Genomic DNA, 13,362 nt, shown 5'->3' with positions numbered 1-13,362 from the left:
GAGTTCACCCAGACTCACATCCATCGAGTCAGTGTTGCCATCCAGCTATCTCATCCTCTGTCGTCCCATTCTCCTCCTGCCCCCAATCCCTCCCAGCATCAGAGTCTTTTCCAATGAGTCAACTCCTCGCATGAGGTGGCCAAAGTATTGGAGTTTCAGCTTTAGCATCATTCCTTCCAAAGAAATCCCAGGGCTGATCTCCTTCAGGATGGACTGGTTCATTCTTATTAATATTTTACTGGTTTGTTATTTATATTTTTATTGTAGACCACCTAAGTACTTTGAATATAAAGGTAGGATGTCATTTTTTTTAAAAAAAATCAGTGATCTAATCCCAGTTTGAGAATCCAAGCACCGTTTCATCGACGTCTACCATAAACTGAGCCCAGATATAATATAGTGTTGCTTCTGTTCACCATGCAACCACTAGCCTCCTGTTTCAAAATACATGTATTCTCATCCTGAGATTTAACAGCTCTTTCATATTGGATGATAATTTTCGTGACCTGGTTGAAAAAATGGTAGAAATCATGAAGAAAGCATAGTTGAGTAGAAATATTAAAGGATGTTTCTCCAGAGGAAAGACTTTAGGATATAATCTGCTCTGAAGGATGGAGAGGATTGCTTTTATAGAGGCTACCACAGACTCTCCCTAGTTGTGGAAAGGATTGTGGGAAACCAACATGGAAAAGCAACTGCGATGTTAACCCAGAAAATGTTGAAAAGGCTGACTCACCTTCATAATGGAATTCGTTTTAGGAAAATCAATTCATTATTAATTCCACTTAACTATTAGGTTAATTCACTTTTTCCTCAGAAATGCCACTTTCTGACAATACATTTTTAAGTGACTTTTGGCTTTAAATAATTTGTTGGTTTACAGATCTGCTTTACCTTGAAATGTGCCACAATTGAAGTTTCAATAACTTGAAATCAATGTTTTGTTTCCAATTGAATGAACTGGCTATTTGAAAAATTATCTTTCAGTGACCACTCTTATTTGATTTTAAGACTTAATTTTCAAAGGAACAATTTACAAGGTACAGAATAAGAAGAGGGCAAATCTCTGGTTGTACAAATTGAACTTCATGGATGCTTATGTCCAAGTGTGCACAATTGTTTGTATTGTTAGTTTGAAAAATATATCACAACCAGCAGCTGAGTCAACTTTCTAATAGAGGTAAGGGTAGGAAATTACCAATTTGAAATATAAAACTGCTTAAACATATAGAGTAAATACCAGTGTTTTTAACCGAAGGGGAAATGGACACAAATGTACTTTTTGTTACTTTAAGTATTTGCATAGTCTTTTAACTTAACACGTGCCCACTTGTTAGAATTTTGAAATTATTCTAAAAGCCATTTCTCAGTTGTCTTTCACTTCTCTAGCCAAACTTTCACTAGCTTTTCTTGTTTTTCTCCATCTTTCTTTAGTCAATTGCTTTTCAAACCTGACTGCATATTTGAACTATGCTTGCAGAGCTTTTAAACACTGATGCCCAGGCTCAGCCCAGCGCATTTAATTGAATTGGCCTAAGGTGGAGCAAGCTTTACTCTTTTTTTTTTTTTTTAGCTTTGCTCTTTTTGAAGCTTCCCAGATGATTCCAGTGTGTAGCCAGAGCTGTGCCCCACTCTCTGAATAAGCTCATCATGTTTTATCTGTTTCCATTTTCTCTCAGATGTTTGCATCTCTATTTCCTTTAAACTGTTTTTTTCCCCCTCCTTTTATTATTATTGGTGAGGTTTAAAAAATCTGACTGTTTTTTTTTTCAGTTTTCATTTTGCTTTTTCTTTCTGATTTTCCATGTACTGGTGAAGAAGTTCTCATTCCAGACATATGTATTTGATTTTTATTCTTTATACCACCAAGTTTTACATCAATGAAAAAGAATGCAATATATTTGTGTATTATACTTTTGCCTGTTCTTTCAATGCTAATATAATAATGTACTTTAATTTTTGGAACTGATATATTAAGATTGATAGTAGAGCCCGATAAAATTGTTGAAAACTAATATGAAGAATGGGTTTACTTGAGTTGTCATCATTAATGGCTATGATTAAAGATACTTTAATAAGATATTTTGGAACTTTGAGACCATGTTAACTCAAGGACATGTAAATATTCTATTAATGATATCTTTTATCTTTTCTCAGCTAAGGGACATGTTTTTCCTACAAATTTCAATAATTTCAGAATAGTGTAGAAGTGAGAATATTACATACTTCATCAACTAGCATAGCCGTAACAAGATATCCATAGCAAGAGAAGTATTAATAGCAATAAAAAAAAAGGGGAGTAAAAGGATCTAAGTAGATAAAATTCAGTGAAGTAATTGCAGCAGTAAAAACAGAATTTTGGGAGGGAATATGTAGAACATCCAAGGATTTGAAATGAAAGAGAAAAATGGTGGACAGTTAGTTAAGCCTGGAGGAGCAGATAGGAACTATGAGTGCCTGTGTGGCACTTCCTCCAAATACAGTCAAGCCATTTCTTCTCCATGAAGTTTATTTACCCTTATTGGTAAAAATACTGGTTAGATTGGCAAAAGGAAAAAATACCTGGCCAAAAATCCCTTGGCCATATCCTGCCTGTAGGTATGCTTTGTGGAATCTATCCAATATTGTAAATAATTTGAAATAGATGATAACATTTAACAAGAGGGAAGCTTCTCAAAAAAGAAATCTAGATTTTAAGCTTCTTTGGAAAAATCGTTAAATTCAATAGTCTCCTGGCCCTTAGGAGCAGTCCCTCTTTAGAAAGCACGTGGGCTGTGGAGTTTTTTAGTCCCAACCTGACTTGCTTTACTCATTTCTCTCACCTGCATCATGCATGTAGGAATTTGGGCTTGTTTCTTGGAGAATTCATTCTTAAGTGTATGCCATCCATGGTGTAAGTTCCATGAAAAGAAATTGCTCGGAATACTTTGTCTATGGCCCTACCATGCTGAATGTACTCAGTCTCATCAGAATACTTTGCAAAAGCAGTTTACATTAAGAAAAATAAATGTTACAAGCAAAAACAGCAAGGACACAGAGAAGCTAACAAACAGGTGATTGGTTCTCAAATAGAGGCGTGAGCCCATTAAATGTGTCCTGTTAATAAGCTCCACATGAATATTTGGGGTTTGGTTCAGAAGTGCAATGTCACTTAATAACAGGAGCTGGGATTTAGTGAATTATTCCAGTTCAAGCTCTTGGAAAAAGAAAAGGACAAAATGTTCTGTACGACCGAAGTAAGAATAGAGTATCTTCTGAATATTAGGAGATTAAAATTCCCAAAAGTGAGCTTCTTGGCAGAAAATGGCCAAGGTTATTTAAGGAGTGACTTCCCATCTTTGAAATCACCCATTGAATAAAACAATATTAAACTACTGTTTAAAAATTTAAAGACCATCATTTCTTTCTCTTTCCTCCAGCTCAGAGCTTAATCACATGCAGGGCTCCCTATATGCAGTCTGCAAAAGCATGAAAACCTAATTCAACTATTACAGAAATAACTCCAAACTTTTAAAAGGTTTCTCTGAACTAAAACAACCCCTGAGAATTCCCTAATACAGCTACCACCTAGCATATGTTTATATGCACTGTATTTGTGTTTAATAGGTAGATTTAATTTGTAAGCATGCTTATAAGTTACTTTGCAGTTACTCTCTATTCATTTATCTTGAGCAGAAATTTCTTTAAGGTTCTCTCTATAAAGTCCTTTTTTACTTCAAAGCCTGGACAAAAGAGGTGGAGTATTATAAGAATCACTCAATAAATAGGAGGCATATTAAAACTTCTGTTATGCAGTTGAGTAGGTATTCATATAAAATTTAAAGAATTCTTCTATTGTGGCTAATTAGATGTCTGAGCATAGATTCAGATTTCAGATATCTACAGAGCTGGTGCCCATCAGACAGGTCAGCAAGCACATCTTTGCTTAGCAAGAGAGCAAGATTTTCTTTATTAACTTACTTTCAGGTAAAATTAACAGAAAATTAACACTATTCTGCTCTTAACTCTACACATAAACCCATTAAAATGTATGCAAAGAATGTGTTAACTTCACCCCAGTGTGAAAAATATTATCAAGTAAAGCTGAACTAAAGTGGTAGTTTTCTAATCAAAGATAAATATATGAACTTGCAACCCAAGAGGCAATAAAATTGGCTTTTATCCTTCCCAGATTTTATAACTACCTCAAAGAACAACCTACCTCAAGAACTTGTAGTTTGGATACCAGGTTCTACATAGGATTGCCATTAAAGGTGTTTATGGTGTAAAATTCAAGTGGAAGTACAGATAATTTAGGATTAAAGTTAATAAAAATTTCAAATAGATCCCTAGGACGGAAGTATACTGTTAATATCCTAAATTATATTTCAGGAGTTACGTGTGTGTGTTATCATATCTGACTCTGTGACCCCACGGATTGTAACTCACCAGGCTTCTCTGTCCGTGGGATTCTCCAGGCAAGAATACTGGAGTGTATTGCATTCCCTTCTCCAGAGGATCTTCCTCACCCAGGGATCGAACCCTAGTCTCCTGCATTGCAGGCAGATTCTTTACCATTTGAGCTATAGGGAAGTCCTTATTTCAGGAGCAGGTGGATAAATTAATCCTCAAGTTTTAGAAAACTGGTAAAACAATCATCAATATTAAGGTAGAAAGAATAATATATTTTAGATGACAAGGTAAACATTATTCCCAACCTTCAGTGAGTTCACAGTGTTCCTATACATGAATGATGATGAGAAAGAAAGCAATCTGAACAGCCGCTCATGCAAAGACATTTCACCATCTAGTCACATTTCATTCCTCAGTGGAAAAAAAGTGTTTTTTAAATATGCTTCCACTTATGAGTGCTTTCATTTAACCCCTAAAAATAAGGAATCAGAAGAGCTGGGAATGAGCTGGAGTCAGGAAGATGGACTAAAGCAGGGCACTGTCTAATTGAGAAACTTTCCCCTCGTGTCTTGAAGACTCTCAAACTCAAGGCCATCTCAGATCTGTCTAATCATAAGCCCATTAAGTCGTCTTGGCTGCCATGAAAATGAAACTGACATCACAGTTATTTGAGTCAGTTTAAAGAGGCCTAGGGTGGTTGAAGGGAAGGATTGGGAGGCCTGGGGTGCTGAAAAGACCTCCCAGCTCTAGCTCCCTAAGATCCCAGTAGCACACAGCTGTCAAGAGCATGAAGCTGGGTTTGTAGAAAAAATCCTTTGTAGAGAAGCAGAGATTTTGCTGTATGTCAACAGTTTCATCCGGCACAGTTTGACTTTCCACCCTTTATTGCACCATCAATTCTATTTAAGCAGTAGATAGTTTGAGTTGATCACATAGCCTACACATGCAGTCATTTCTGGGATTTAGGTTCTTTGACTTGATGGTCATAGTGAAATTAATTCTTGGTGAAACCTAATTTTTTTTTCTGACTTCACAGAGGCCTTCTGTCTAATAGTTGTATTGATTAAAGCACAAGTGAAATAAAGCCTTTTGCCCCTATTTTGTTAAAAAGAAAAAGGCCTTAGAAGTGGGGTCCATGATAATGTATCATTGGCAAAAGAGTGGTCTTCTAGAAGGTATGAGAGTTCTATGAGCAATTCAGGAAATGGCTAGGATGTTAACACTAATTGATATTATTATAGAGAACACATTTTGTTGTGTTTCAGCAAGGGCATGCTTCCAGGATAAGAACTATTCCCTTTTCAACTACGGAATTTCTTGGCAGTTTCACTGTATTCTTCCTGTTGTCGTAGAAGATGCACTACCATCACCAGCATTAAAAAATAATACCTGTTCCTTTTGGCAAGCGTTGGTGAACAGGGGAGGAGGGATGGGTTGGCACTTAATTGTGCCCCAGGATATTTAATAAACACTGGACAGACAGTATTTATTTACACAATGCTGCAATGTCAGCATCATCATTCCTGTTTATACAGGTGATATGATACAGGCTCATAAGATTAAAATCTTTGTTAGTTAATAGTGGACCTAGGATTCATTTGGGACTTCCCAGGTTGCTCAGTGGAAGGAATCCACCTGCCAATACAGGAGACGCAAGAGACACAAATTCGATCCCTGGGTCAGGAAGATCCCTGAAGTTGGAAATGGCAACCCACTCCAGTATTCTTGCCTGAAAAATTCCATGGACAGAGGAGCCTGGTGGGCTGCAGTCCATGGGATTGCAGAGAGTTGGACACGATGGAAGCAACTAAGCACACACAATCACGTATATGAATCAAGCGCATACACACACACACACACACACACACACACATAAGATTCATTCCACTAGCCATTGCTCTTAACCGCTTCTCCATGTTGCTTTCTGGTTGTTCCCACCACGGAAGGAACTGGCTAAGGACCTTTAAACATCTCTATTTCTCTATCCTCATGTTTAGCACAAGATTAATGGTAATATAAAACTCAGTGAAAATCAGAGATATATCAGATTACAGTTAAGCTGAGAAATCAATTGGTGAAAATCCAGATAAATTAGGAACAATGAATGAAAAGTGTCCTTATATATCCTTGATTCCCATTTCCATATTTTACAAGTGTCCCTTCTGAGGCAACAAAACTCATTAGTAGCAGAATTTGAATCAGAAATCAAGACTTCCAGCTCAGTGCCCAACCTATTTTTCTCTACCACACCAGTACATTACAGTATTATTTTTGACCTAACAAATGAAGTCACTACTAGTTCTTTTTAAGAATAAGATACCAAATGTATTTGATACATCATTTAATCGAAACATGTTTGATTTCTAACAATTTTCAAAGAGCACATTTGATGAATAACTCTGTATGCATTTGCTCTTCACATGGTTACTACAAATATAGAAAGAATTAAGAGATTCTTGCAACTATACTGATAGAAATATTACTAATAGGAACAAAATAGAAGCATCCATTCATAAATATAAAACAGTTCAGAAAGACCAGCTCTGGTGTTTACACAGAACAAAGTTAAATTCAGTCACCTGTAGTGAAGCTTGGAGTGTACAATATGCTCAAGCCAATTAGCATCCTTTTCTGGGAACCCTTTTCAAAGAAACAGTTTTCTTTATAGCCAATGGTAGGAGCTCAAAAATATACAAGACCCAGGGATTTTCTCTGAGGCAACCACTATTTTGTAATTTTTTAGAGGAAGTATTATTGCTAGCCAAGGTAAAATCTTGGATGAGAAATCAGTATTTTTCCATATCATTAGAGATTATAGTTGTTTTTAAAGCAGAGGCCGCAAGTTCTATTTTTAGGCTGGTTTGACCAGTACTGACTAGAAACCCGTGTTGAAATCAGAGGTCTTTATTCCACACAGGGCACTCACTGCTTGGACTGATTGTGATGAAATGTTTTCATGCATAATCTTCTAAGCATATACACTTTTATCTTTGTCTCCATGTGTTACATTATACCACCTGTTGTATTTTTTAAAAACCTCTATGATTTTTAAAACTCTTCATTAAATGAATACTTATAGATTTTCTGCCAATAATTTTCTGTTCTATGTGATTGCTAATTGAATGCAATCTTTATGATTATTCTATAAAATATTTTAAAGAAACTGCAGAAAATATAGATTATAAAATAAATAATTGCTTTTTGTCCAAGTAGCCCTCCTTGATAAATAGTAATAATAATGATAATAATAACCAGTTATTAAAATATACACAGAAAAAATACAGAAATATATAAAGCTTATAACTCATCAAGAGAGTACAATACCCTTTAAATCAATCAAGTGGTAAATAATGTAAAATGAATATGTTAAAATAAAAAATAACACATAATGGTGTATTTAGGGATAGTTTTAATACTAGAAGGTTAAATCTCATTTTAATGGGTTAGTATTGGTGAGAATAGATTGTTTTACAGACCAATGGTAATGTTTTTCAAACAGCTATACACCTCTATATTGTTATCATTCCCTATACACATGGCCTCCCAAAGCTGTTACAAAAAGACTAAAGCACGAGAATGATAGTCCCAATGTCACTATACATTTATGTTCAAAAAACACTAGGCACACTGGACATTTAAATAGAGAAAGTATAGCCACAAAATCAATTAGGTTAGCTTTGTGTAATAAAAATATTTCCTCTTGACTACAGTGAATCATAGGCATCTACATGTTTCACAAATACAAGCTCAGTAATGCCTAGTCTGTACCATAAGTCACCATTTCTAGACAGAGGCTCTTCCTTTGAGATAAAGGAATAGTAAGCAGTTTACACATCAAACGATGCCTTTGGCCCTTGTAATTGACATTAAAACAACATTAGGTTAAAAATAGCAGCATGAAGATGATTTAAAATAAGAGAAATGATCTGGTTGTTAAATTCTGTGTTTCAGAAAATTGAACGTTTTGCCAGCTTACCTGATGAAACAGAGCCTTATGGATCACAGCATAACAAAGCCCGCATCCAAGATGGTTAGAGTATAAAGAGCCTTCCCCTGCAGTTGTTCAAATTTTTGGCCACAGAGGTTTACATATTAACTACAGTGCTTCCCCCCCAACCCCCCCTTTGCTTTCTCTCTGAACAAGAAAACAAAGAAACCTTTCCAGAATCCTCTCTGCTTATGCCTCCGCTTCCTGTTCTGAGATTCACTCTATGGTACCCAACATATATCAGAAAACAGCTTTGAGGGGAAAAAAAAAAAGAAAAAAAAAAAAAAAAAAGCTGACAGCACTCGACATGGTACCGCCATCTACTGGCAGACACACAAAATTGAACAAAAGGATAAACATCCCCATTATTCTTTATCATACCTATGCCCTACACATGAATATGTAAAAAATATTCTTTTGCATACTAAATTGTTGGAGTATGCACAGTTTTCTGATATTATATATTTTTCTAAATTTTATGTTTACAATGCTGATTCAACCATAAATGAATACAATTAAAAACCCTCCAAATTTCTGTTTGAAAATCAGATTTATGGACTACATGTAGAGTTTTGCAAAATCTCTCTTGTGGCCTGCTCTAGTCTTCTGAAAACTTTATCTTCCCACTGGATTAATTCTTTGTGAGTGAATAATCTGTCTCCTTAAAGAACAAGGTAATAGTCATTCACTGGCAGTCATTTTGTGTTGCTTTTTTGTAAAACATTTGTAAGTAGTAATATCTGGGAAAGTATTTTTAACTTCAGTGAGGCTTATGTAATTTAGATCTATGGATTATGTGTTCTATGTATATAACAGGAGGAACAGGTAAAATTCATCTTACATATGATAATGTAATCAAAGGTTATATATTATTATATCTATGTCTTTAAAATATTAAGAAAACATGGCTTATAAGGATATTGAAACACACAATACATAAGCAAAATGACTTTATCAGTTTATTAAGAGATTTCTTAACTAATCAAAGTGCATTTCATTTGACTTTTCAATTTAATTTAGAGAAAGCAACTGTAATTTTATTAGTTTTTCATTAATTAAATATATTCATATTAGGGAACACCTTAATATACATCAGGCTCTATGGTAGCTTTGAAAAGACAAAGATGAAAACACAGTGCTTGTCATCAAGGAACTTATGTATAATGAAGAGAGGAATATAACGGATGCCTTTTTTTTTTTTTTTTTTTTTACTATGTGCTCAAGGAGTACTTAGTTTTTTAATTCTAGCCCCCATTTGCCTAATGGCAGAAAAATAAATCCTGTCAGTTTGAGGTGGACTGAGTCACTTGGGAATTTTTCTAGTGATTTCAGGTTTACAATCTTCTCACGGGGACTGATCTCAGTCCGGAATATATTTAAGGAAAGCAGAATATGATCCCCAGCCTCCCACTTCTCTTCATGGCCATTTAGTGGGCTGTGCGTGTTGCAGTCCATGGGGTCGCAAAGAGTTGGGCACAACTGAGCGACTGGACTGAGAGTCTTGAATGATTCTGGAACATCATCAACCCTTCACTCAGACATCTGCCAATGTGCCTATATTCCTGTTGAGCCCCAGAAGCTCCATCGATTCAGTTTTGCATGGCAGCATGCCCTCTTCATGACCATTAGTTACCTCAGGTTTTGTCAGCTCTTTCTCTTGGGTAACTTTTGCTTCTGTACTTAGGGGAGGAGGGAAGAAAAGCAAGTAGCAACTTTCCAGGGTCACTTTGGGCTATAATTAGCTGACGTAAGTCCCACGTCCCAGGCACCCCACACGGCCATCTCTTGCCTCCTGTTTCCATCCCATGGAGCATAATATGCTCTGTGGGCTTCAGAAAAATGAGGCGCAGTCCCTGCCATATTAGAAAATTTCAGCTTCTTATCTTTCTGCTTTTTAGCTACTCCTGGGGAAGGCAAACTATGTAGGAGGTCCTTAACAGACACCCCAGTTGGTTTGAGTCTTGCTTCCTCACAGACTTCCTTTCCAGCCCCCAAAGAGTATAGCTTGAATCTCTTCCTTCTGTGCCAGTAGTAAACTGGATCCAAAAGTTTTCCTCGGAAATCGTCTGTCTTATACATAATGTGATAATTTGCTGCTACAGCAAAGGATCGCACTGGTTAGCTCAGACCCACAGACATTTATTATCTCACGGTTCTGGAGGTTTGAATTCCTAAGTCAAGGTGTCAGTGGAATCATGCATCTTCTGAAAACTAGCATCCTCCCTGTGTCTTTCAGCTTTTGGTAGCCCAGATATTCCTTGGTGTGTGACACTAATTCTAGTCCTTGTCTCCATCTTTCCGTAGTGTTCTCCTGCATCTCTTTGTATCGTCTTCCCTCTGTGCTATCTCCACGTCCAAATTTCTCCTTTTTATAATGTCACAAGTCATTTTGCATTAGGGTCGACTGTAATGATTTCATTTTAATTTGCTTATCTCTGTAAAGACCTTGGGCTTCCTGCTGGCTCGGATAGTAAAGAATCCACCTGCAATGCAGGGGACCCGAGTTTGATCCCTGGCTTGGAAAGATCCCCTGGAGAAGGAAATGGCAACCTACTCGAGTATTTTTGCCTGGAGAATCCCATGAATGGAGGAGCCTGGTGGGCTACAGTCACAAAGAATCAGACACAAATGAATGACCATCACTTTACTTTTTTTCAGAAAGACCTTATTTCCAAGTAAGGGCATATTTTGAGCCCCTTGAGATTAGGATTTCAAATCTTTTTTTTTTTTCTTTCTTTTTCTGAGGATATGTGGGTGCAGTTCAACTCATACACTTAGATTAACACCTTTTAAATTTAAAATACAAGAATCTGATGATTCTTTTTTATGTTTCCCATAACAGTTCCCCATAGGGAATGATAGTTTAGATATCTGGCCAGAATGTTAGGGAGTGGCTGGGGGAAGAGCCTCGGGTAATAGTGAAGAAATTAAATAATAACAATAACAAAACCCCAAATTTATTCAGTACTTTGTGCCAGATGTTGTTCTATGCATTTTGCATATATTCATTTAACGCATTCCTAGAAGGTATTATCACATACATTCTATAGATGAAACAGTGAAATGTGGAAGAAAGTAAAAGCATATCAGTTAGCACTTTGCATATCTTACCATACAGGCAATTGTAATCTAGTGAGATAACTGTTATGATACAAATATGTACCAAGTGCTGGAGGAGCAGAAAGGAAACGAACTTCTGCTAATTTAGACCGCTGCTACTCACACATTCAGGGAAAATTCAAAACAATTTACCATTTTGTCGTATACATTTTCTGTCATGAGATATTTCTCTTTTTGAGGAACTTTTATTTTTTTCTCTTGTCACAGACAAATTTATCCCTTTACTGCATGCTAAGTCGCTTCAGTCATGTCCGACTCTTTGTGACCCTGTGGACTGTAGCCTGCCAGGCTTCTTTGTCCGAGGGATTCTCCAGGCCAGAATACTGGAGTGGTTGCCATGCCCTCCTCCAAGGGCTCTTCCCAACCCAGGGGTTGAACCCACATCTGTTATGTCTCCTGCATTGGCAGGCAGGCTCTTTACCACTAGTGCCAACTGGTAATGTTTATTAACTGCCAGTCCCTAGCATGCCATACTAATTTTTCCACTAATAATGTTACTTAGAAGTATGTTCATTCTGATGTCTACTTTTGGGTATTCATTTGCTCAGGAGAGTTCCTGGTAGTGTTTTCTGGAGAACCGATTTTTATTTTAGATGATTCTAAGCTCTGTGTGTGTGTGTGTGTGTGTGTGCATGTACACACATTAAAGTATAAACCTTATTCTTAGGACATTGAGGGGGAATTATCATGGGATAAAATTTGGGGGAAGAAAAAGAAAAGCAATGAAGTTCTATAACAAATCAACAGACAGAATTATAATTATAGCAAGAATTATATAATTCTTACTGAATATAAATTATATTGGATGAATATAAATTATACCAGATTTTACAGACAGAATTCATACATCATCATGAAATTATTTGCCTTATCTGATTCACATAGTCGTTGCTGTCGGGAGCCACATTAGGCATTACTGACAAAATGGAGGCACGGCCCCAACCCCCTCTCCTCATCTTGCAGGCACGGCCCCGAGATGAAGGAGTTAGGCCTTGTGATTCTGACTTGTTCTTTCCTTTCTTCCGTTGAGTTGGCTGGAAAGAATGTTAAGGTGCTTGAGAGAAGCATGAGAAGCTTTGTGCCTACAAAGCCTTCTGCAGTTGTGCCCAGAAAATAATCTATAAACTAACCATTGACATTTGTTCAAGGATCTTTACAGAGAATGTCCCAGGATGAGCATGTAGGCCGCAGCTTGAGGCCATGGGAAGGATTGTTTTCTGAGACCTGTTTGTGAGGGAAATATTTATGGCAAAAGAAGTTTGCTGAGTTTAGGGTTTAGGAATAATTAAGAAAACAGAGACATTACTTTGCCAACAAAGGTCCGTCTAGTCAAGGCTATGGTTTTTCCAGTGGTCATGTATGGATGTGAGAGTTGGACTGTAAAGAAAGCTGAGTGCTGAAGAATTGATGCTTTTGAACTGTGGTGCTGGAGAAGACTCTTGAGAGTCCCTTGGACTGCAAAGAGATCCAACCAGTCCATTCTAAAGTAGATCAGTCTTGGGTGTTCTTTGGAAGGAATGATACTAAAGCTGAAACTCCAGTACTTTGGCCACTTCATGTGAAGAGTTGACTCACTGGAAAAGACTCTGATGCTGGGAGGGATTGGGGGCAGGAGGAGAAGGGGACGACAGAGGATGAGATGGCTGGATGGCATCACCGACTCGATGGACATGAGTTTGAGTGAACTCCAGGAGTTGGTGATGGACAGGGAGGCCTGGCGTGCTGCGATTCATGGGGTTGTAAAGAGTCGGAAAGGACTGAACAACTGAACTGAACTGAAGAATAGCTAGAAGCCTTAAGATGCTATGGGCAAACAGGATTTAGAAAGATAAGAAATAAACTGAGGAATGTAGCGTGAGTTA

The 13,362-nt window shown here is 37.1% G+C and overlaps 1 protein-coding gene across 1 annotated transcript in view; it reads right to left on the bottom strand.

Annotated features, from left to right (window-relative positions):
- SCN3A (sodium voltage-gated channel alpha subunit 3) overlaps positions 1 to 8,578 on the bottom strand; it is a 121,106-nt gene extending 112,528 nt beyond the window's left edge. Inside the window, exon 1 of the mRNA XM_061436473.1 lies at positions 8,369 to 8,578. The gene's annotated coding sequence lies outside the window, so the exon portion shown is untranslated. The remainder of the gene's footprint in view (positions 1 to 8,368) is intronic.
- Positions 8,579 to 13,362: the final 4,784 nt, after the last annotated feature.

The sequence above is a fragment of the Bos javanicus genome, chromosome 2 (genome assembly GCF_032452875.1).
Source record: "Bos javanicus breed banteng chromosome 2, ARS-OSU_banteng_1.0, whole genome shotgun sequence".
Classification (NCBI taxonomy): domain Eukaryota; kingdom Metazoa; phylum Chordata; class Mammalia; order Artiodactyla; family Bovidae; genus Bos; species Bos javanicus.
Note: the sequence above shows the minus strand (reverse complement) of the source record. Positions and strands in the feature narration are given on the sequence as shown.